This window comes from Aulostomus chinensis, chromosome 10 (assembly GCF_037954235.1).
Source record: "Aulostomus chinensis isolate RoL2024-O1b breed Wild chromosome 10, RoL_Achi_v1.0, whole genome shotgun sequence".
Taxonomy (NCBI): domain Eukaryota; kingdom Metazoa; phylum Chordata; class Actinopteri; order Syngnathiformes; family Aulostomidae; genus Aulostomus; species Aulostomus chinensis.
In genome coordinates this window covers 29,563,258-29,586,935 of record NC_141329.1, presented here as the reverse complement: position 1 = coordinate 29,586,935, position 23,678 = coordinate 29,563,258, and the positions used below count along the sequence as shown (strand labels likewise).

General features: G+C 48.3%; 3 long non-coding RNA genes and 1 other non-coding gene across 4 annotated transcripts in view; 1 reads left to right on the top strand and 3 right to left on the bottom strand.

Annotated features, from left to right (window-relative positions):
• Positions 1 to 1,920: 1,920 nt before the first annotated feature.
• Positions 1,921 to 15,435, bottom strand: LOC147255249 (uncharacterized). The gene is made up of 3 exons (XR_015118084.1): positions 15,185 to 15,435; positions 14,944 to 15,106; positions 1,921 to 1,957 (listed from the first exon to the last, which is right to left on the bottom strand). It is a non-coding gene; the product is annotated as an uncharacterized LOC147255249 (long non-coding RNA).
• trnat-cgu (transfer RNA threonine (anticodon CGU)) lies at positions 7,028 to 7,101 on the bottom strand. Its single transcript has one exon. It is a non-coding gene; the product is annotated as a tRNA-Thr (tRNA).
• Positions 15,436 to 15,684: 249 nt separating the features above from the next.
• LOC147255247 (uncharacterized) overlaps positions 15,685 to 23,678 on the bottom strand; it is a 33,675-nt gene continuing 25,681 nt past the window's right edge. The window contains exons 6-7 of the long non-coding RNA XR_015118083.1: positions 18,071 to 18,195; positions 15,685 to 16,934 (exon numbers count right to left, since the gene is read on the bottom strand). This is a non-coding gene — a long non-coding RNA (uncharacterized LOC147255247). The remainder of the gene's footprint in view (positions 16,935 to 18,070; positions 18,196 to 23,678) is intronic.
• On the top strand, positions 19,349 to 22,502 carry LOC147255248 (uncharacterized). The gene is made up of 3 exons (XR_015118082.1): positions 19,349 to 19,633; positions 20,316 to 20,380; positions 20,898 to 22,502. It is a non-coding gene; the product is annotated as an uncharacterized LOC147255248 (long non-coding RNA).

Sequence of the window (23,678 nt, the reverse complement as noted above, 5' to 3'; positions counted from 1 at the left end):
GATATTGGAGTGGCGTGTTTGCTCCGACGCTCACCTCAGCTCCTCAGCCTTTGCCTGTGCAGCTCTGCGTATTCAGAGGTGTTCTGCTGACCCAAGATGTCACGGGCTCTTCCTCGGGGAGTGCGACACCCCCCAAGGTCAGTGGCTGCAGCCTGGAGGTCAGTATCCATATGGAGCAGCAGCAGAACATGCTGATGGAGCACCTCTGTTCACTAAGAGCTCAGAATATGATACAATGCACTGAGACATTGGGGGAAACATCTGTTACGCTACACCAACAAGCGACTCAGACACGTGGGTTGTTGCATGCACGGCTAAGCTAATCACATGCAAAGCTTGTCTTGGCTTTGGATGACATGGCCGCAGACCGCCAGCTGCTGCGGAGACATCTCTATCTAACTTCAACGTCCCAGCTGGACCACATGGAGCCACCGTTGTCCCGGTCCAACATGTCCCTCCCAGCTGGACCGTTCAAGCCAAAGTGATCCAAAGAGGGCCTCCCAGATGCAGCGTTCCATGCCAACCCATCCGACAGCAGCTTGTCCCCTCCGCTCGACCACGTCAGGGACACTTTGATCCGATGATCCGCCTGCAGCTGTCCTCCTGTACGCCAGCACACAGAAAGACCAACATTTTCATCTCAGCATATGAAGTGTAAGGTAATGAAACGCAACCATTACCCTCCAGCCCTTCCATCCAAATCACATCCGAATATCATTTCAGTCGTGCCATCGAACATAAGAAAGACTTTATTCCAGTATTCATCACCCAGCTTCTTCATCTGGAGCCCAAGGCAGCGCCACTATTGTTCCTCCACCACGCCAACATCATCCGTCCAACACTCAGGGCTCGGACTCCCCTCTCTCTCCCGTCCCAATCCTAGATGTGTTTCAGTGCCTGCAGTACAGCTCCCGTTGTCCTCTGGGTATTAAAACTTCACTCCTGTCTGTCTGCTGCTGCACATTCCAGGTTTGTGCTCTTGAATGAGGCTCTGAAACATCTGTAAAGCAGATGTTGACTGTACCAACATTAGTGAGGCTTGTGCAACCAGCAAGCTGTTCCATCCCATCTCTCCGCTGTGATGCAGCTCAGCGTTTCACAGGACTCTCAGTCTGGGAACGGATGTTTCAGAGACATGAGAATCGTCAGCTGTGACGGGATCCTTTCATCATAACAAGAAAACGCTGCCTCTGTTTCGATCCGAGTGCATCTTGAAGTCCGCTGGAAGCAGAGTGTCGGCCCGTCCGTGTCTTTCCACTCCTTCAGTGCGTTTACTGACAGTGAGTCTGAACAGAAACTCCAATTTAGGAATGTTGTTGAAGTGACTTGGGGTTTTAAATGCAATTAATACATTGATAGTGTAGTTTGTTCTGTGAGGACCGCAGTCACATTTCAAAAGAGCAAGAAATCCCTCGCCAGATAACGATGGCCTTTAGAGAAATGTCAAAAATTCAATACTTGTGGTGGAGGTGCAGTGAAATTCACGTTTACAAAGAAACAAATACAGAAGTCCAGTACTTGCGTACATGTACTTTGATAGTGGCCACCACTGGAAGTGAACAAACATGAGTTATCGTCAGCTGTCAGTTTAGCAAAGAAGACAAAACCTGTGGATGACGAGAGAACGGAATTGGTTTGACATGAACGGTCTGAAGCTGAATGAAGAAATGCTGATGGTGCGCGTGGCTCACGGAGCTTCCAGACGGAGCAGTTTAACGTACGAGCAGAGGTGCACGGTCAGGTCCTGTCTTCCAGGTGAAGTGAGTAAGAACGTGCAGACATGGCCCTGAAGAGAAGTGTGTTATTGTCACACAATCCCAGGAGATGCACACGTAGACTCAGTGAGCTGTCGCTGCTTTGACTGGGACAAACTCAGCTGAAACAGGATCATGGGAACTCGTGTTCATCGTCTGTCACACTGCCATTTGTGATGTTCCGTAAAGAATGAAATCTGAACCTGCAAGACAGAAACGTTGGTTTGAACCCATTCTGAATAAGCTTAAATGTCATTGTCCCCCCCCCCATTGTGCGTGTGTGTGCGTGTGTGTGTGTGTGTGTGTGTGGCATGAGTCAGCGTGAGCTCACATTCCAGGTGGATGGCTGTGTGAATAGACGCTACAACATTATAATACATCACACTGGGGGAGCGAGGATGGGGGGGTCATAGAAAGTTCAGGCTCGCACTGCGGTCACGGCTCACGCTGGGACTCAACATTATGTTTTTCCTTTATGCCTGGAGGAGAGGCACACGCTCCCGTGGCCACGCCATCCTCGCGACGCGCTAAATAAATGATCACCTACGTGTAGCATTAGCCTGCAGCTGACGGCTCCTGGCGTGGCGATGTAAATATCAACCACTTAAACATCGGCATGCAGAATGGGACCAATATTGATCTCTGCTATTGACCGATGTGTCCACTTGACCTTTAGCGCCGACCATATCACTGCAGCAGGTCCATAATTGTCTTATTGAACCTCTTTGTCAGATTTGTTTGAGGTCCTCAGGGACGTGCGGAGCGGCTGCCTGCTTGTTCAACACGTCAGCAGAACCTGCTGCCTTCTTCAAGAGACAGAATTTTTTCATTTCTGTTCCTGACCAACATTTCCCAGTGTTGTGGGTCTAAATATTTCAAAAGGGGACAATTTTTTAAATGTGTCCCACAGGAGATTTCTGTTGGAATGAAGTCTGGTCATGTTTTAGGATTTTTGCATGAAAATAAAACTGCACGTGCATCAATTTTTCTGCAAAAATGGCATTTCGATACGACACGAGAAAAGAAGCAGCCACTTCCCGATCTGGGTTAATCCACAGCCTCTTCTCACTTGCCAGCACTCATCGTTTGGGCCCACAAAGCTGGACGGCAGAGGCCAGGTTGCTCCTCCTGCAGTTCACTCAGCCTTCTTCTGAATTCAAACTCACATTCACTTTGCTGATGCCTGTTGGGGCTCATTTCCTGAAGCATTTTTCACTGGCAGCTTTTTCCAGCAGCACGCTGCTTCACATTAACGCGCCAAACATTCACACCTGCTGCCCGCCATTGTTGCCTGCTGGAAGCAGCCCAGTCATACCACTGGCTCCAGATCAGCCAGGAAATGACATCTGGGCCCCATTGTGCCGGTTAAGAGCACACAGAAAATTCTGAACAGAAGCATTTTAACCAGATTGAATCGTAATTGTTAAAACAGGATGAAACGAGTTTGTTTATTTTTAACTTTTTGGTGTCAGAAGTTCTGAGTCGGCTTTGGTTCTTTCAGCGACAACCAGGATGTTTAGTGAGTGAAGTCAGAAAGGAGGGATGAACAGAAGGAACGCTACAAAGGGTCTGACGACTGGTTTTCTTTCTGTTTCTCTTTGTAGATCAGAACCTCAGCCTACAACAGAGTGAAATGACAAAAGTCCATTCAACCTTCAAGCAAACTACTGCCCGGCCTCCCACACCAGGAATCTGGAAGAACTCCCGTTAAAGATCCACACTTCTGAAGAGCCGGAAGTCTCACATCATTGAAATGGTTATGTTGGTATTCATCTCAAAGCTGACGTAGTTTCTGTGGCTTTATTTGGCCGCCTGTTAAAGATAAACTTTATTGTCCATTCCAAATGGGAAAACAGAAATTCCTCTGTTGTCACGGCTGTGAGACAAAGCTTAAAAACCCTAAGTGATAGAGAAGCCCCGCCTCACGCACCAGGACCACAGCACAAAGTGCAGCGCACCACAAAAACTCATTTAGGTCGTTGCACCCAAAAAGTGCATTCTGCCTTTTAATCAGACAGAGTGAGCACCAGATGAGAGGTTGCACTTTTCCAATCCCTCTGACTCATCATCAATATGTAGACGAAACAAAGGCTCTGTATTATTAGGACCAGTCATTGGTCTGAAATTTGTTTTGTGTTTTCTCTTTTTATTCATTTAATTCTTTTAATTATTCATCTGTTAAGTATGTATGCAATTTTCATTCCACCGTAGGCAAAGCTAGGCTACGTGCCCACGTGTGGCGTTCTGGTCATGCATCTTACTTTTCTTTCTATTTTGATAACATTTTGCGTGTCTGATACCACAAGTCTCTAACAAACGTTGCCCCACTTTTGGAGTGAACACAAAAAGCACCATGGAGGAGAAACTCTCTGCACTGTCTTTGAACTCTGCTGCTTCTCTTGGTTTTGACACTGATTTAAACTTGTAGAAAAAATGTGCCCGTTATCGTCGTCTTTAGCTGCTTCTGTTTTTCTTCTCTTTGAATGCGTCGACTCAAATCTTTCAGGCCTCCACTCAGCCGTAAGAGAGAGACCGCGTTGAGAGTGGAAAATGATAGCAACCCCAACCCTGGACAGATGAAACTCAGAGGACGTACTTAAGAGTTGAAAAGAAAGTTTAGCGTGAAAACAAAGTTCTTGTTACACCCTCCTGACAATAGTTGCAGATTATTAGCTGCTTCACGTTGTCTTTTTGGTAAATTTGCCACAGACACATGAAAAACCCTGAGCGTGACGAGGATCACCGCTTTCCAGACACATTTTCTATTCTGTAAACTGTGGATGACGGGGATTCTTGAACTGTTAGAGCCAGGGGCCCAAACACAGCCAGCATGCTAACTGCGATGTCACAGTAGACTCATCAGAGGGAGCGGTGGCGGGGGCAGAGGAGGCAGAGGGTCCATCTTGGGAGATTTTTAGGCCGAAAGAGAACTTTGGCAATGACGCTTTACGGGGCTCCGAGGCCGAGGGAACGTTTAACTGCACAGTTCTGAAGGGGCTGCATGGGTGGAGCCAGCCAGTCGCCGGGCCGCTTGGTCTCATTGGCTATTTGTGTTATAGAAGGATTCGCTTTCCTACAACCAACAACAGGCGGTGTCATCGGTGACGTTCCGTGTCGCTGGGCGGTGCTGACGGTCGGGTCCTGTATCAGCAGCAGCATGGTTTCACTGTCAAACAGCCCGCTGAAGCTGACCAATCAGATCTGAGGTGTGAAATAACAATCCACATCAAGAAATCAACAAAATGAGGGAGGCTTGTTTTCTTCTACTCTTGGTCACTTTTACAGTGCTGTGGTGAAGGTCTGGTTGGTCAGAATCAGGGTTGCAAGGTAACGGATTTATTAATCCCAGTTCATCAAAGAAAAATGACGAATGGCTACGAGGGTCATCATGCAAATTATACTCCAGTGCTTCTGCAGGAAGAATAACAACAGCTACCCTGGGAACTGACGACTCAACTGAAAGGAAATGGTTGAAGGCCACGAAAGTCTGGGGCTCAGTGCAAACGGGTCATTAGTCTCTGAATTCATCAAACACGTTTGCAGCGAGTGAACCAATCCCAGTCTCGTCTCCCATTATCTGGAGGAGCCAGATGCCTCTGCAGCTCATCATACTCAGACTGTCATTTAGGTGGCAGCCAGTTTCAGAAAAAAAATGTTTTCTCTTGAAGGAACCACTGAGCTAAAAATATTCCAGAAGCTCAGAGCGAAACTCTTTTCCCTGAAGAGTTTCCTCAGTGCTCAAGGTTCCTCCGTCCTGTCACGTTTATGAGGAGTATTTATTTTTGCTAGTTAAACGTCCCTTGGTATTTGCAGCATAGCATCACTGCACAAACGCTTCCCAGCACCAAACCCCTGCATGCAGCCTCTCTGATCCTCGTGATCCTTACAGTAGACGCTTGCTGATTCACAGCGACTTTGTCCCCGCCCTTGTGCCTCCATCTTTAATCGTCACTGCTCAGTCCTCTGGATATGCACACCACTCGAACCAATAAACTAAGCCAGTCTTCACTCGCCTCTGATAGAAACTGTCCTGAACGCGCAGCTCCTACTCTCGCAGACGCAGTGAGAGTTTACCAGCAAAGTGATTCGTGTTTTAATCCTGGGGCTGGAGTTCATTCCAGTGAGGAGAAGGGACAGGTATGACAGATGCCATCTGCTCATGGAGGTATGCTGACACATGTATGTCTGCAGTCTTGTGACTTGCTGAAGCCACATGCATATGAATGTGTCTCTGGTGCAGGACCAGCTGCTGATGTCCCATGACTCCATTTGACTCTGGAAGCGTCGACTGTGTTATCAGGAGTTTTGCCCAGAGACCCAGGACACCTCCAGAGGGCTCAGCAACACGGCTGACAGGCCTGGGCCTTCACCTGGAGTCCTAACTACCCTCCTCAAGCTCCTGTAGCTGGAAGCCCACTGGCTGCGTTTAGGTTTACGTTTACGTTGCAGGTCCCCTGCTGCTCTGGAAAGTCCCACAGGACTTCTTACTTGAGGTCTACATGCATGTTGACAACCGATTCAATAATGCAAATAAAATCAGAGCACGCAGCGTAAGAGAAGCACCCCCTTGAGGACGGCAGCTCAACGGTCTTTTCCTGTTGGAAAGGAGGCACTAAAAGTGAACCGGAGCATCGGATGTCCCACATGACGACTTCCTGGTCAGCAAGTTTACTGCTTCTCTGTTTTAAAACCAGGCCAAGAATGTAGCTTAAATGAAACCCTATCAGCTGTGAGTGTGGAGGGGGTGACCCACCTCACTGAGCCAAACTGGGGGGTAACTTGTAACTGGACCACTGCCACTGACTTCCTCCAACACTGGCGAGAGAGACGAATGTCATATGACTGTATCTTTAAGTCCTGTCTTGCCCGAGGGCGACTGGGAGAAGGTCTGCTGGTTCACAACCCAACCTCAGCTGCATAAATTCCACTTCATTCTGTTCCGGCTTTGCCCGGGTTTGTGGAGGAGCTGTTGTGGATAAATATAAAGTTCAATCTTTGATCAACCTCCGGTGACCTTTCAGTGGATGGTCAGAGGCCTTAGGCCAGCTGGTCCACGGTCGTCACTCAAACCAAGAATCTCTCCAGACATTTGTCCTCCTGCAACTTGCAACTGTTTACAACTCCAAAAACAATGGTTTTGGCCATCACATGACCTCATGACCCCACAACACATCTGCCAACTCCGAGTGAAACTGAGCTCAAGAAACCACAGACTGAAGTTTGCTTGATGATAAATTACATTTCTATCACATTTAAATATCACACAGAGCTGGAGGCCCTGCTGGGATTTGAACCCAGGATCTCCTGTTTACGAGACAGGCGCCTTGACCACCTTAGCCACAGAGCCTGTGACCAGGGGGACTGCTAGCTGAGGTCATAGACCAGAGATGTCAGTCACATGACCAAGAAGACTTCTCAATCTCCATTATTGTATTTTTTAATGTAAATTATGGAAAACTGGCTGTGGTTAAGCTCCCAGCCTTGTAGAGGGAGGTGACATTGGAGCTGTGTGACACGGAGCAGCTGGACTTGGACCACTGCTGGCAAGAGAAGGGCGTCATACGTCTGAGGAGTGACGGTCTGTCCGGGGGTGGCTGGGGAGAACAAGCCCAATGAGCTGCAGTATCCCTACGGGATTCATTAGGTCCTGGTTTTGCTCGTGTCTGTGGGGGTGCTGTTGTCGCTGAAATGCACCTTTGTGAAATGATATACGTATGAGTCAACCTCGGAGGACTCTCGTGTTCTCAGTGAGGCATCAGGGACCTGAGGCGGGCTGGTCCACAGTCTGGACCCGTCTGCTTTATTTAGAATCATACAAAAACTCTCCTGCATTTCCATGAAGCTGAAGTAGTTTCAAGCTGTGACGGCTCAAACTCTCGAGAAGCTACAGACACACAATCACAGTCGAGTTCCAGCGTGTGAACCAGGACCACGTGGAGCTCATAAAGCCATGATATCCTAAACAAGCTGCAAACAGACCTGCTGGCTCTCTATGGATGGGGTCTGCTGCTCCTGACAGTTCTGATTTGCAGTCCAAAACTAGTAAGTCATATTTCTGATGAGTTTCAGTTATTTAGAAAAAAATGCAACGCACCAGAGAATCTCTGCATGAACGCAGTTCTCCTGCCGATGATTTCAAAGAAATAGTCCAAGTCATTCCTGGAGCCCAGGCTCCCTTTGGAAAAACAGCAACTGTGCTTGCTGGAAATCGGCCTGCTCAGGCAAGACCCTCGCGGTCCCGTAGGGCCCACATCAGAACCTGGCAGCACGGTGCCAGAAGCTCCAGGTCCTGCAACCGCAAGTGGTCCCTGCTTTCCCACTGCTGCCTCCCTCCAGGTGCACCCAAAGGCACTGCAGGCTAGCCAATCAGAGGCAGAGTGAGGCTGTGGGCGGGCCGAGAACTCGTGTCACGGCTGATCCTGACAATCAGGACGCACACGAGAGCTCAGACTCAACATCTCAGATTTGCTGTGAAACAAGAAGGAACCGAGCAGGAACCTCAGGAAGAAACTCACTTCTCACTGGCTTGATTAAAAGATCTCTCAAGTGGAACATCTTTGCTGAGGGTCAAAAATATTAATATGGCGTTATGAAATTAGAAAATGGCAGCACACACACACACACACACACACACACACACACACACACACACACACACACACACACACACACAAATATACATTAGTTGACATAAAGATCAATCTGCATTTGACCATTATGGAAGTGTCAGCAACAGCTTGATTATATATGGTGGTAATTAGTCATAGATGAGGTAGCGCACAAACACACACATAAACACACACATAAACACACAAACACACACATAAACACACACACAAACACACACACACACAAAACACACACAAAACCACACACATAAACACACACAAAACACACACACAAACACACTGACCCCCACACTGACACCGACCCCCCCCACACTGACACCAACCCCCCCACACACACTGACCCCCCCACACACAGTGACCCCCCCGCACTGACACCAACCCCCCCCCCACACTGACACCAACCCCCCCCCACACTGACACCGACCCCCCCACACACACTTACCCCCCACACACACTTACCCCCCACACACACAGTGACCCCCCCGCACTGACACCAACCCCCCCACACACACACTGACCCCCCACACACACACTGACCCCCCCACACACACACTGACCCCCCCCACACACACACACACACTGACCCCCCACACACACACACACACTGACCCCCCACACACACACTGACCCCCCCCCACACACACACACACAGACACACACACAGACACACACACACACACACTGACCCCCCCCCCCCCCCCCCGCACACTGAACCCTCATGAAGACACTCAGACGAACGTCAGTGACATCGTTGCTGATTGGCTGAGCAATGGAAGCTGCAATGACTTTTCAGGGAGACGTCAATTAGCATGCAGAGGAGGTTCCAGCTGTTGAGAGTGACCCCCCCCCCCACACACACACACAGACACACACACACACACAGACACACACACACACAGACACACACAACCATGAATGCGAACCCTGATTACCAGGCACCGACAAACACACAAAGCTGAGGTCGTGGCTGCCACGGTTCAGCTGGAGGGCTTCAGGGGTGGAGCTGGCGAGGCTGCCAATGTTGCCACCGTGGTTTCTGGTGATTGAAAGGCCTGGAAGTGACTGTCATGAAAAGGTGTGGATTCAAATGTGGAGCGTAATGTGGGAAGTAAGCATGACCGCTCCTTCCTAATGGAACAACGCCAGAAGGCTCAGCTCGTTATTGGTTTTTCTTTGGAGTTGAGAGCTAACAGCCAAGCAGCAGCTTTTACCACAACCACGTTTATCCGATGGTGTCGCTTTGGTAATTATAATTAAAGGCTAAGTTGCAGAGTTAATTGTTTTGCAGCAGCGGAGAGAAACAAGGCTGTCTGAGGGGCTCGTTGTACATCTGTGTGTTTCTTCTGGGTTCATCTGGAAATGATGCTGGGAAGGGTTTGGCTTTGAGGGTCGACAACAGTGGACTGAGCGACCGCCACCACTGTCAAAGCCTGGTTTGGAGTCATGGCCTCACAGGTCAGCACGCTTGAAACAAACCAGCAACCACATTAAGAGGTCCAAAAATACTGCTGCAGCAAAATGCACCTGCACCCTAATAATCCGAGACCCTGCAGTCGTCAGAATGCTTTTCCTCATCATCCTTGATGTGCTAAGCTAACTAGCACTGGTCTCAGCTCCCTCAAGCAGCACAGAGGAGAGAAGGACCTCCCCCTTCTTGTCCGGCACTGAGGACGATGGACAGGAAGAGTTGGTGTCTTTAATGGCACAGACTGAGCTGCATGTCTGATGTCGAACTGTAATCATCAACATTTCCAACTCACCCGGCGACGGCTGGCGCGGTGATCCGTGCTGACTTCATCTTCTCAGCCACGAGTCCACAGATTTTTTATTCTGTTTTTCAGTGCAACCAGCTGACAACAGTCCACAACAACAGTCCGCCTCCATGTTGGCTGCATCAGAAGCCATGTTTGAGTTTCTTTGAGATCCTCCGTCCCAGCATTGCCACACTCACATGTTTAGTTTTGGCTCGTTTGGTTCCCCGGGTGAGATCCCGCCAGGATGAGGCTCCTCACCATGGCGCTCCGATGAGGCTTCATGAGTTTAGAGAAGCTCCTGTTTAAGTCAGTGGAGCGGCGGCGGCAGTGAAGAGGTAGCGGTGCTGAAAGGAGGTCCGATTATCAATAAAATATTCAAAATCTGTTAAACGTGTCTGTGGACGCCCACGTTTTTAGAGTCAGTTCATGTTTGGAGTCCTCCTGTGTCACAGGCTCAACTTGAAATGGCAGGTTGGAGAAGAACGGAGCGTCCGAGTAGGTGTAGTGAGCGAGCAGAGCGGCGCATCCGCTCCCCGCACAGCACGCCGTGAGCAGAAACACCCCTCTGGGGAGGGCAGCCACTCGAGCCCTGAACTGGAAGTTCAAATTGTTTCAACTTTGACTTCAGTTGCTTCAGACCTTTCAAAGGACACATAACTGCTGGATGTGATGAGGCCAGAAGCAGCACAAGCTGAGGTCACACACACGCACACACTCACACACACACACACACACACACACTCACACACACACACACCATCATCAAGAGGTAGAATCTCAGCCAAACCAATCTGTTAACTTCCATGAATAATTAAGACAAAACTATATTTTATTTTTGTCAACTGTCGGGGGAAATCAGTGGGTTGGACGCTTCTCTCTCTCCTCTACTTCAAACTCTCTTCAGCTGAACTCGCCTTTCCCACCTTTCAGAGCCACGTAGGCCTGAGGTTATCAGGAATGTCATCATGATAACCTGGCATGTCGCTTTTCCTCCCATTTTAACTGCAGCCGTCCTTCAGCAGCATCTTTGACTCGGCTTTGTTGACAGCAAAGGGTTACAACCGCATGCAGTAAAAATACTGTGTCCATGTTCTCCCTCTCCTCCTGTTGAGGGTGGTGGGGGTGGAGCCTATCCCAGCAGCCTTCCCCCTGGACAGGTCACCAGTCCATGGCAGGGCCAACACATAGAGACAGACAACCATTGGCTCTCCCAGCCACGCCTACGGTCAATTTAGAGTCTGGATTAACCTGGTCCCTCTTGATGTCTTTGGACTGTGGAGGAAGCTGGAGTACCAGAGAGAACCCAGCAGGAACAGGGAGAACATGGAGACTCACCCAGAAAGACCCCGTGCTGCAGCCGGGGCTCCACCCACAACCTTCTTGCTGGGGGCCACAGGGAGGACCACTGCTCCACCCACAACCTTCTTGCTGGGGGGCCACAGTGAGGACCACTGCTCCACCCACAACCTTCTTGCTGGGGGGCTACAGTGAGGACCACTGCTCCACCCACAACCTTCTTGCTGGGGGGCTACAGTGAGGACCACTGCTCCACCCACAACCTTCTTGCTGGGGGCCACAGGGAGGACCACTGCTCCACCCACAACCTTCTTGCTGGGGGGCCACAGTGAGGACCACTGCTCCACCCACAACCTTCTTGCTGGGGGGCTACAGTGAGGACCACTGCTCCACCCACAACCTTCTTGCTGGGGGGCTACAGTGAGGACCACTGCTCCACCCACAACCTTCTTGCTGGGGGGCTACAGTGAGGACCACTGCTCCACCGTGGTGCCTCAGTAAAAATACATGAAATCATTTTTCAATGGTTCCTTAACAAACCGAGTTTCTCTCCTGATGGGATGAATGACCTGAATGATAAAATCTCATTCAAAATTCATCTAAAAATGAAGCACATTTAGAAAGGAGATTCTGTAAAGACCATAAAATGATGCACCTCGAAGTGATTGACTGTCCAACAGATTCAGCAAACCTTCACCAGCAGTGATGCGACAGGACGCGAGAAACCAGGCGGCTGTAAACACGTGTCAATATTTAATGTTCTCTCTTTTGATTTTGGGACACTTTGGGAAATGTTGTATACATTTGCTGTTGTTTTTCTTTATGATTTATGGTATCATAACTGTGTTATACTGAAAAGAGGTTTTCTACTTCGAGCCATGATTGTATTGTTTCCCCGGAGGTGCAGGACTTTACTTTGCCGTGACAAATGAGCCCTCAGTGAGTTGTGACAGCAGTAAAACAAACAGCCAGAAACTTAGGAGGGTTAATCAGAAGTCTCAAGAAGCAGCCATTCACTCAGCCCACCTGTCACACATTAACATGGGCCAGGAGCCCCGACGACTGACGATATGAGCACATTGTGTGTGGGACTCTTTTCATCGTGCAAATAATCACCAACAGTATTTGATTCCCCTCTAAAATCATCAGCTGCCAAAGGGGAGAATGTTCACACAAAACCTAACCCTGCTACCTCCTTTATAGCCGAGCCAATCGTGGGGTAGCGCTGCCAGGTCCTCCGTGTCTATGTAAATATGTCACCAAGTGTTTCCCAGCAGGCCAAGCCTTTAACGCAAGCACTGATACGGTGCTCAGTCTTCTTTATAGCAGTGCCAGCGAGCGTCTCAAACACAGCCAGCGTGTCTCCGTCTGTGTAAATCTTATCACCGACTGCCATAGGGCCCAACGCAGCATATTAGCATTAACACGCTACAATAAGAGCCTTCACGGCTGCAGTGGCAGATCCCAAACACTGCAAATCAAAGATCAGAGGCAGTGTGGCAGCGGAAGGTGAAAGACAAAACGGGGGGGGGACAAAGAAAGAGGAACAAATTAGGAGGAAGAAAGAAGTCGAAACAAAACAGAGGATCATCCAACAGGAAGACGAATGTCACAGATAAAGCAGAGATATGTTGGGGGGGGGCTGTGCGTCTCTGGAATAACAGCAGAGCCTCGTTCCAGCTTCACTCAGACGCCAAACAGCAGCATTAGCGCTCAGAGGCCCGTGAAAATTACAATATCCATTCTGGGAAGAGGGGCCAGATGTTCGAGGCCTCGATGGCGAACGTTTGACTTCGGTGCATTCAAAAGCTAAACGTGCGGCGTTGTGATGTCACATCGAGCAGACAGAACCCTGTCTCTAGCTTTGCAGCTTCTGCAAAAAATGTTGTACTAGTCAGTTTTTTAAAGAACAATTTATGATTTAGTTCTTGACAGAAACATTTGAGGTTCATTAAAGGCAGGACCTTTGAAGGTCCCGTGATGAACTTTTTGTCCAGAGGGTCTCTGAGGAGCCAGCTGAGGCAGGCGCTCCAGCCTGAGACGTTGTCATGGTCAAAACCAATGAAAAAGCAGTTTCTCAAACAGGAAAAAGAAGACAAGTGAAAAACTCACATAAATAGAGGGTCGTCATGAATTCAACACTCAGCTACTGGAAAGCTACTGGAATGCAATTCCTCCCAGAACCTTCACTGGTTCCTCCAGAGCCACGCATCCAACAGCATCAACAGTTGGAGCAGGAAATGTGCTGCTGTGTTGAGACCAACACTCTCACCCAAACAGCAGAACCTGAAACAGATCCGTGCTTTTCAGGGAAACAAATCACCAGAAACAAGAACCTTTGCAGCTCATCCATACTCAATACTACATTCACTCATACTGGGGCGTCGCTCCTTGGAATTATGAGGTCATCATCAAACAAGACAGGCATGTTTCTGGAGCACAAACGTGGGCCAACTGAGACGCGTTGGACTGTCATCGTGGAGGTGTGATGGATGACAACCAGTAGAAGAGGTAAAGAACAACTCCATCCGTGCATGTGAGCCCAGACAGCCTGCAGAGGAAACTCATTTTAACTGCTTGAGCCTGAAATCCAGCTCCTTCAATCCCTGGAGCTCACGACCGGGAAGCTCAGTCAGGCAGATGGGGAGGATTCGCTCTACCTGCTGGATCATGGCGGTATATTTAGCAGCTCGCCACCTGTCACTCACATCCATATTCCACAGGCCTTCCTCTTTGTAGAGGTGTTTAAATAATAGATCCAACATGTAGTGCAGCACCGATGCTGACACCTGACCAGCTGAGGTTTTGTAGGGGGAGGGTGATGGAACCCAGGCCAGGCAGACAGCAAAGATGGGAGTTCAGGGATCAAAGAGTCATCCCTCCTGGCTCTGCTGTGACCAGGAATACATGAATGCAGAATCGGAGGTGAAGGGACGGATTGGATGGGGAGACACATACAGGTGGGCTCCGTTGTCATCGCCCCCGTGTGGCTAACTGGGGAACCGCAGCAGCAGAAAGTGGGATTCAGCTGTGGAGGGCGACAGAATACGACATCCAGTGACTGTCGAGACGCCGGTGGCTTTCACAACAGTTGTTGTTGAGGCTTCAACACACGTGTGAGATGTTCATGCGTGTGTCACACAAACACTGCAGCCTGTCAACATAACTGTGACCCCGGTGGGACTCGAACCCACAACCTCTGGATCACTGGCCTTGTCTAGAAGACTAACACAGTATCCATCGTACCACAGAGCCAGGCAAGGTGCCCACTGCTCCTGGCGAGTCAGGCCCCAGGGACCACGTGTCACATGGGGCATCACTACCAAGAAACCAGGAACCAAATCGAGACACTGAGCTCTGGACCAACGGACCCAGCTTGTCCACATCCAGTTAGCTACTTTTAGATCAACACCAGATTTCAGAGTTAATGATCAAAAACTGAGAAATTTACATATGAATGAACATTGGCATGTAAATGTGTGAGATTGTTTCAATCTGTAGTCCCCTGACCAGCGTGTTGATTGGTGGAGTTTGACGACGTCACGATTGAGACCAGCTGGATGCTGATCAGGCTTTGGCCAGATGTGCGCGGAGGATTCAGTATGATGAGAAGAGGGAGTTCAAAACTTCTGGCTGAGCTGGATGGCGATGGAAGACCCTGATTGCTGTCGTCCTCGAGAGCGAGAAAGAGAAGAGGCATGAGAAAGGAACGGTTGAGTCACATCAGTCACGAGGGACAGCACCTACATACCTGCTGTGAATGCATGCATTTACTTACAGTTTCTCCTTCCTGTAAATAATTTTGTCTGCAGGACAACCAAGCACGTCAGGTTCCATTCTCTGTCACCGGTGTAGGAATTTTTCAACAAGTCGTCATTAATCAGTCAGAGGGACCTACAGAGTCTATATTGCGCTGTTCCAAATCCGGAGAGGACACCTTCCAGTTGGTTGAAAAGAATTTATTCAGATTAACAGGAAAGAATCCAGAGCTCTGGAGATGGTCTTCCCCTATGCTGGAGTCAGCATACGCAGATGCGTCGTCCCTGGCGTTGGGGCAAGAAGTCCAACGATCTCACTCTCTCTCCAGTTTTATGTGTTACAGGGAGGTGCTGATGGGATCGCTTCTGCGTGCAAGTGTGTATTTTTGATCTTTGTGTCTGTTGCAGGATCTTCTGTCTGACCCCATGCCAGTCCCTTCTGGTCCATCGTGGCCTTGTTGTTGCAGCTGTGAAGATTAAAACCTCCGATTTACGGCCATGCTCTTATCTTTCACGGCCTCATCCCACCATAGACATTCTTGTGGACTCTGTTCTGACTTAATTAGCTTGAGGGAGTGATGCTAGCATGATCTACACTCCCGCTATTCCCTGCTGTGACCTTTTCACCTGTCCACTCTAAACAGTCTGGTCTGTGCTTCACTGCTGATAGGAAGTGTTCTTCTGTTGTCTTATATCTTGGAACGTCTATCTGTGTTGGCTCCAGTATTTATAAGTTCCTTCCTAGAGTCGCAATGGCACCAACTAATCCTGGTGCTTTGGAGATTTGTGGGACCCCTCTGTAAAACACCTTTTACTACTTCCAGATGTTCACGAGGTCAAATAAGGTGACTTGCAGCCAAGTCATCGATTCTGCCTGGGATGCATGAGCAGGAGATCCGGGTACCGCTACTAACACTAAAGAAGTACACTGATGAACTAAATACAGTGTTGGAACCTTTCCTACCTCTTTGGGAACTGCCACAGAAACATCTTTATTACAACTGCCTTGTGTGTCCTGCACTCTATTTTAAGTGGATGTATGTATAAATTTAACTACAGTTTAAGCAAATATATTTAAATTTGTCTACACCAGCCAATCAAAATTAAGAAGATAAAGGGGAGCTATGATACCACTGGTCCTGAATATGACACAGCTAGGAGCAGTACATCAGCTCATAGGTGTCATTTGTTTTCAGGTACTTACAGTTGGGTGTCTTGACCCGGTGAGGATGCCCCCGACCTCCCGCCCCCACGGAGCCTCGGAGCTTTGCTGTCTTTGCTGTCCTTCAGTGATGGAATTGGGTCTCACTCCAAAACACTCAGAATTGATCCCCAGATAGAAAGATTCTCCACACCCACGTTCCCTCAGTTCTCAGAGTGGCAGCGCAGCTTCACTTGGAGAATTATGTTTTCATATCCCATAAATATGGCAATGAATCAGCCTCGCCTTGCTGCCGTGTACCCAGCAGTCTGAACGTCAGTGTATTATTTCTACAAATCAGGTCAGGACTCGGGTGAGGTGAGAGCGAAGCTTCCCAACCAGAACAGTTCTGCTCCCTGAGAGCAGGAATACCGTCCCACGGCAGTCTGGCCTTCCATCAAATAATTCACAATTGTACGCCGATAAAACTCATCCTGTCAGGACACAGCCCAGGTTACCCTCTGCAGCTCATGTGATGCGAGTCGCTCACTGACGAACGCTCATCCATCTGATGCGGCTCCTTCACACCAACCAGGTGACGTCTGGGGAGAGTCAGAAATGGAGGAAGCCTATAAACCTGTGACAAGTTTTACCTTCCACAGGTGAGCAACATACGAGGCAATGCGACAACCATTTAGTCATCAGGGTTTGGTTACAGTCGTCATGGCGAATATTCAGGGAGTCCCACAAAGCTGGCAGCAAGCCAATGCCAGTGAGTGTTGTGGCATCACGCCACCTGCATACGTTGGCTTGTTTCTGAATAGAGAACAGTCGGCTTCTCACACGGTTCTGAGGAGCGGTAGTTTAGGTGTCAGGGTGCGCCGTCGTGCGTGTGATAAAAACTTCTGTTTCACTGATGAAAAGTAACGATACAGTGGGGGGGGGGGCGCTGTTGCTGTGTTCCATTCATGCTCTCCTTTTAGCCAGAACAGCTTGCATGGGTGAGGAGGGCCTCGAATACTCAGGAGGAAAACCAACGTCGCTGATTTGCATTTGTTCCTGCACACAACGTCCAGACTGCTTTTTATGAGCCAATTCCCTCCACTGCTCCCCGACGGCTTCTGCTGAATGTTGGAAACCTTATAAACCTTGACTTGATGAGGAAGGACACAAAGAAAACTTCAATTAAACCATCATTTAAGCGAGCAAACAACCTTAATCTAAACTGCTCTTAAAAAGCTCAATTAAAAATGATTTGTCTTCATGCGCCAGCAGAGATGTGTTGATGGACAGATCCGGATTTCAGACAACACATCAGCAGGAAGAGTGCTTGGGAAAGGTCAGGTAATGACAGAGTATCTGGAAAATCCAAGTATCAAAGGAAGAAAACAAACCTTGAAACAAGGCAAGTGAGGGAGAGGGAGAAGAATGTGGATTACAGCAGGCTTGATTTGAACATCAGAGTGCCACAAACCCTTTCATGCAACAGTTTTGTACAAATATACAATAAAAAATACAGCGTTCCTGCGTCTGTGTATTCCTGACACGGTGAGGACCAGAAATCCCTGGAGAAGGTTTACACACGGCTCCCAGTGTGTGTGCCTGCATGACTGTACCATCACAGTTTTTATTCAGTAGATCCCTCCAAATCTCCCTGAATAATTAGCTCACGACTCACTAATGTGAGTGCTCAAGTGCTTAACAACTTTTAATAATAAATGTAAATGAATCATATTACCTTTCTGAGTCTTTGTAGTCAGTGTGCTTGTGCCGCCGAGGCGTGACGATTCTCCTGGGGGAGATATGCAGCGCTGTGTGTGCGCCTGCAGCCTCCACTTAGGTTCTGCAGAGTCTTTCCCACATCTGAAATATCCAGAACAACCTGATCACCACTTGTCCTTCATTGGCAGTTTTGCGCTCCCCTCCCCCGCTGACATCCACGTCCACACACATGCCTCAGCCCAGTCACCTGCACTGTGTAGATCACGTCTCTGCAGCGAGGAGCTTCTTTTCTATGGTGAGAATTCAAAGTGTGTGTGTGTGTGTGTGTGTGTGTAACTGGCTGTTCCCTGATCCTTCTCCTGCACTTGATCAAATCACAGCAGAGAAAAGAAAGCATATTCTCAACTTCCAACAGCAAGTCAGACTTAACGGTCGGCGCTCAGAACAAGAACAGCAAGGGAGGTTGAACGTTTGTGTGAATGCAGAATTCCTCCCTGTGGACGCCTCGGAAAACCAGCGTTTCCCACTGAGCCGGGAAAATCTACAGGGCCTCTCTCAGGGGGCCAGGCTCTGTGCGTGTGTGTGCGTGAGCATGTTTACATACTCAACAGATTGTGTGCATTCATCTGTCCCTGTATGGGTGCTAACCGTGTGCACACTCACTGGCTGACACTCAGTCCCATGTGTGGTCGAGATTTCTACTTAGAAAAATGACATCATTTTTCTCTATGAAGTCGTTACTTCTCATCCGTCAGGATTTGGCTTCTTGCCCGTGTGTGGACACTGTGTCCTATATTTCCTTCTGCCTTCCTGCAGATCTCATACAGAAGCGTCCGTGAAGTCCTGTCACACTCAAATTCAATCAATTTTCTTTATTTGTGTTTTATTAATTATAAGGTCTGCTTGGTCCTGAGCTTTTAAGCAGATTTCCAGTAAACTGGCACATCTGAGTGGGCGTGAATCGACTCAGATCGGAGCATACTAGTGGCTTTGTCCAATCCAAGAATGTCTTCCTATAATTTCAATTTATATGCTCCTAAATGCTTGTCCCAATTGCGTCGCTCTAACAAAAGCTGCCTGGATTTTGTACATAGACCAATGATTTTAGGAATGAATAAAGCGCCAAATTGATATCCTGCACCAGATGGTTGGAGTCTTTACAGAGTGAAGGATGTTTACAGCGGCGTGTTGGGGTTAACTTACTGAGCCTCCTCGCTCCCAAAACAGCACACAAACAGATGTCAGACATTTGTTTACACGTATTCATGAGTTTCTGGTAGCATCATGAAGCTGGGGAGGGACTTGCCAAGGATATTGATTGGCATTTACATTAGCCAATAGCAGTGGATGTGCATTACACGCCCACAAGGAGTGCCAGAGACTCACAGCAGCGTAACTGGCTACCTCCGGTTAGCTCTCTGCTAACCAACGTGACCTCGGGTCAGGTAGATGTTTGGCGCGGGATTAAAGACGGAAAACACAGACGACGAGGGCACCAACAGAAGGAGCGACGGAGACGGCAGATCTGGGATGCAGATTGAAATCTCCCAACTCAGTTTAACAGCTGTCCCGCCTGCAGGTTCGCTTTTTACATGAAGACCAGCTCAACATGAATCATCTTGCTGTCAGTTTTGTACACCACCACCAGCAAAACTGCCTCTTTGAATCATTTTGCTCTGTTTCTCTAGTCCTGCTTTATTTTCATACCAGAGGTGTCATACATGTGGACCACCACCACAAGCTGAGACATGCGTCGTGACAATTCAACTCAATTAAAGTCCACTTCTTTATATACACTCTATATGAAGTTACGGGCGTGGGTAGAGGACACAAACCTCTGGACACTGCGCCTGTTTATTTGTCTCATAGGGTTGGCAGCTGCTAGCTGCTAGCTGCTAGCTGCTAGCTGCTAGCTGCTAGCTGCTAGCTGCTAGCTGCTAGCTGCTAGCTGCTAGCTGCTCCACTGAGTTTAGAGGGCCTGAGTATCTACTGGGGCCATTACAACAAAAAGTTGAAAGGTTTTTTTTAATGAATTTGAGACATTTTCAAGCTTTGATTCAACCTAAACAAAAAAGACAGAGAGGAAAACTTGAAATTAAATCTTTAAAATAAAAAGGCTGGCAAGGACACACTTAAACATGGCTGAACACAAATATAATTTGAGGTTGTTCAGTGACCGAAAACACACAAGAATTACAGCACACTTAAATTGTAATGTTATTCTTGATCTTTGTTAATGAATTGTTTTCCTGTGGTGGCAGGAGAGATAATGAAAGTGTTGACTGGAAAATGGAGGCGATGACGGTGAAGTTAATTGATGAACAAGGTGAGACGCTGGAGCGGCGGAGCAGATGGAGCGACGCCAGCTGCCCCAGCGGGGAGGGAGGCTCCCTGCTGAACGTGTTGTAGCGGCAGCTTCTATGTTTGTCTAGTTTCCGTTTGTTTGTTCTGTCGTGTTGTCTCTCGATGTGGCGCTGCAGCGAGGCTTTGATGGAACGATGCTACCACCAGAGACTCTCCCTCCATGAGCTCCTCACCCTTCCTCATCTCTGGGTTTTCTATGCTTTACCTCTCTCCTCCTCTTCCTCTCTCCTCCTCTTCCTCTCAATCCCTTTCTACTCTGCACAGTTAAAAATATTTTTAATTGATGATTTGCTTTAAATGCATATGTAATGTTGTAATTGATATGCTAATCCCTTTCCCACAGTCCAAAGACGATGCTAACACTTGCTAACATGCGGCCCTGGGAAGAGGCAGGGCTTTTAGAAGGGATGAGTGCTCAGTGTGGTCTGGAGCCAGAGGATGTTTGATTTAATCTAATTCATACAAAATTGTTTCTTTAGTTCTGGAGGGTGAGTGGAACAGAAGCGGCTGCTGTCATCAATCACTGTCCAGGCTCATCTCCTCTCATCAAGAATGAGGCTGATTCAGAAGATTGAAAACCCTCCCACTTGTGTTCTTGCTTGTCCTGCTGAAGAATTTTGAGGGAAGTTCTGTTGGACCATTGAGTTGCCCGGCAGCCATGTTGGAACAGGGGCAGTCTTCCTCTGGTCCAGACTCTCATCGCTGCAGCAGCATCACACAGTCACCCTGGTGCTAATATACAGAAGGTCCTCCAGGAAGGCCGACACCAGGAGACGGTGAGTGGCGGGGAGGCGGAGCTCCCCTCCGGGCCGGTGGACGAGCCATGGTGCTGGCAACAACCAGAGTAACGGTTTGGTGCTTGTAGCTGCTGTGGTCTTGCAGTGATGATTTATCCAGAGTGCCACCACAGCTGTCCCTTTATCCAAAATCTTACTGGGACCAGGTCACGATGTGAGATATTGCCTATGTTTAAGCTACACGGTGCAGCGCTTTCTCTCCTCGCTCCCTGTCGCCGCCCCCACCCCCCACGATTACTCATCTCCTACCCGCTCCACATCTCTGGATTCCCCTCCGCACTATTGTCCTCGCCTTCCTTCTCCTCAGCTCTCAGGGTGGGAGATAAACCCACAGAGCGATAATCTGCAGCTAAATAGACAGCTGATCCATTTAAAAGCCATGCTACGGAGGGGAGGAGAGTGTTTACATGGCCTCCAGCAAGTGTGCTGCACTACTGGGAAATTAATTAGCCGTCCCAAACCTCTGATGCCTCAACACCCCCCACCAACCCTCCACGATCCAAGTTATCTCTCCTCTTGCTGAGATTCGCGCGTCCTCTGCCTGGTTCACATCCAAGGACTTATATTTCCCAATTATGATGTGCCGAATTTGGAGGGGGAAAGGGCAAATTTCAAAGCTTCAACAAAGTTGACACGCTTGAAGTGGCATTTTTCTGTTATTAAAATGAAAAATGCAGAACAGTGATTGAAATGCAACTCTTGAAAGAGTTTCAGTTTGGCGCAGACTTTCCATTTGTTCCACAAACAACTGCCGGCAGAGCAGGCGCCCCGCTATGTTTGACCTTCTCTCAACCTCCGTCGCCATCTTGTTCTGTCCGGGTTGACGGCCGCCGCTACAGCCACGTGGTGAGATGTTGTGTGATCCGGCACGCTGAACCCGGACAGCCGTGCTCCTTGGTGTGGTGTGGTGGTTTTGGGCTGTTGTTAGCCGGCAGCCTCCTTTAGCTTCCAACTACATGGATGTGGCTGGATCTTTCCGCGCTCTGGACTCAGAAACACAATGCAGGAGAGCTTCTGCTCTCTGAGTGGTGGAGCAGACACTGTGCTCAAAGCTTGCATGAGGAGGGAAAGAAAGATGTTCAAAGCTTGCATGAGATTATTTTATATTCTGATTTATTTGTTTTTTAAAGCAAAAACAGGAAGTGGTCACAAAACCAGAAACACAACCAGCAACTGCCACTGTCTATCGGGCAGATTTTTCAATAAATACTGACATTTTGAAATGAATTATTTTGTGTGTTCCAGATGAATCCAAAGGTTGCCTCCCTCAGGAGAGTTTAAAATAGAAAAAAACCATAATTTTGTTGAAGATGAAATAAAATAAAGGTTTCTGAAGCAAAGTACTGAAACTCTGATTCATTCTTGTCGCCATCATCCAGTCCAGTGTCATGGTGACATTCTCTTTGTGATGGTACACCAACTTGGGACGAGGGAGAATGTTTTTCTCTGCTCTTTCAGTCATGGCTGCAATAACCAACAGTGACATTTGTTACGCACGGACTCACGTTCCGCCATGCTGGGAAACCATTTCTCCCTCTAAAGCTCCACACTCTCCTATCCTGCTAAAACCAAGTAACTGGCTGTTTTGAAATGGCAAGGATTCCATGGATGAGTCTATCTGAGCTGACACAAGGCAAATTGATATGAAGCAAATTGCTCAGCGTATCTTCCAGGGACAAATTATGGTTGACATTTTAGTTTCTTACATGTTAATTTGACGTATTACTGCTGCTGCGTCAAAGGACTTCATTATTCAGTCAGTGTTTATCGGAAGTCTAACGCATTACCCCTCATTTATTTCCCGCTGTCACATTTTTCTCCTCCATCGCGAGGTGTTGAATGGAGCTATCGGTCATATCAGCAGGATGGACTAAATTCAATTAGAGCTCCATTAATTTGGATTAGTTTTATTGCAAAAAAACCAAAAACGTCATTTGCTAGTTTTTCCCCTCCATGTTCAGGTTGTCACACTCGTCTGATAGCGGGGGGTTGACAGAGACACAGTCTCGTCTCTTCACCTTCGCCTCTTGCTGGCTCCTGCTCCAGAACCGTCCCTCGCTAGACAAACCCAACCAGGTCCGCTGGACGGATCAGCACAGGGACCGTCCCCATCCTCAGGGAACAGGATTCCTGCCCGGACACACACGGCACTTCAGTAGTTCGGACTGCAGAACCAGAGTTCAGGGTGGGCCCGGGCTCATCAACCCACCTCTTAAATATCTATTTCTGAAAAAAGAACCGAAAAAGCCTCCACGACCCCCAGCAACAATCTACCTTTTGTACTATTTTAAAACCTGATTTTCTTTCATGATGAAAGTGAAAGGAGAGATTCCTCAAATCCTTCACATTCTTATCGAGAATTTTTGACTCTTCAGCTTAGTCTTAAATCTCTTTAAAGGCATTTTTGCTTCCTTTCAGCTCATTTCTCTCTATTCTACTTTTTAAAGTATTTCACTTTCTCCA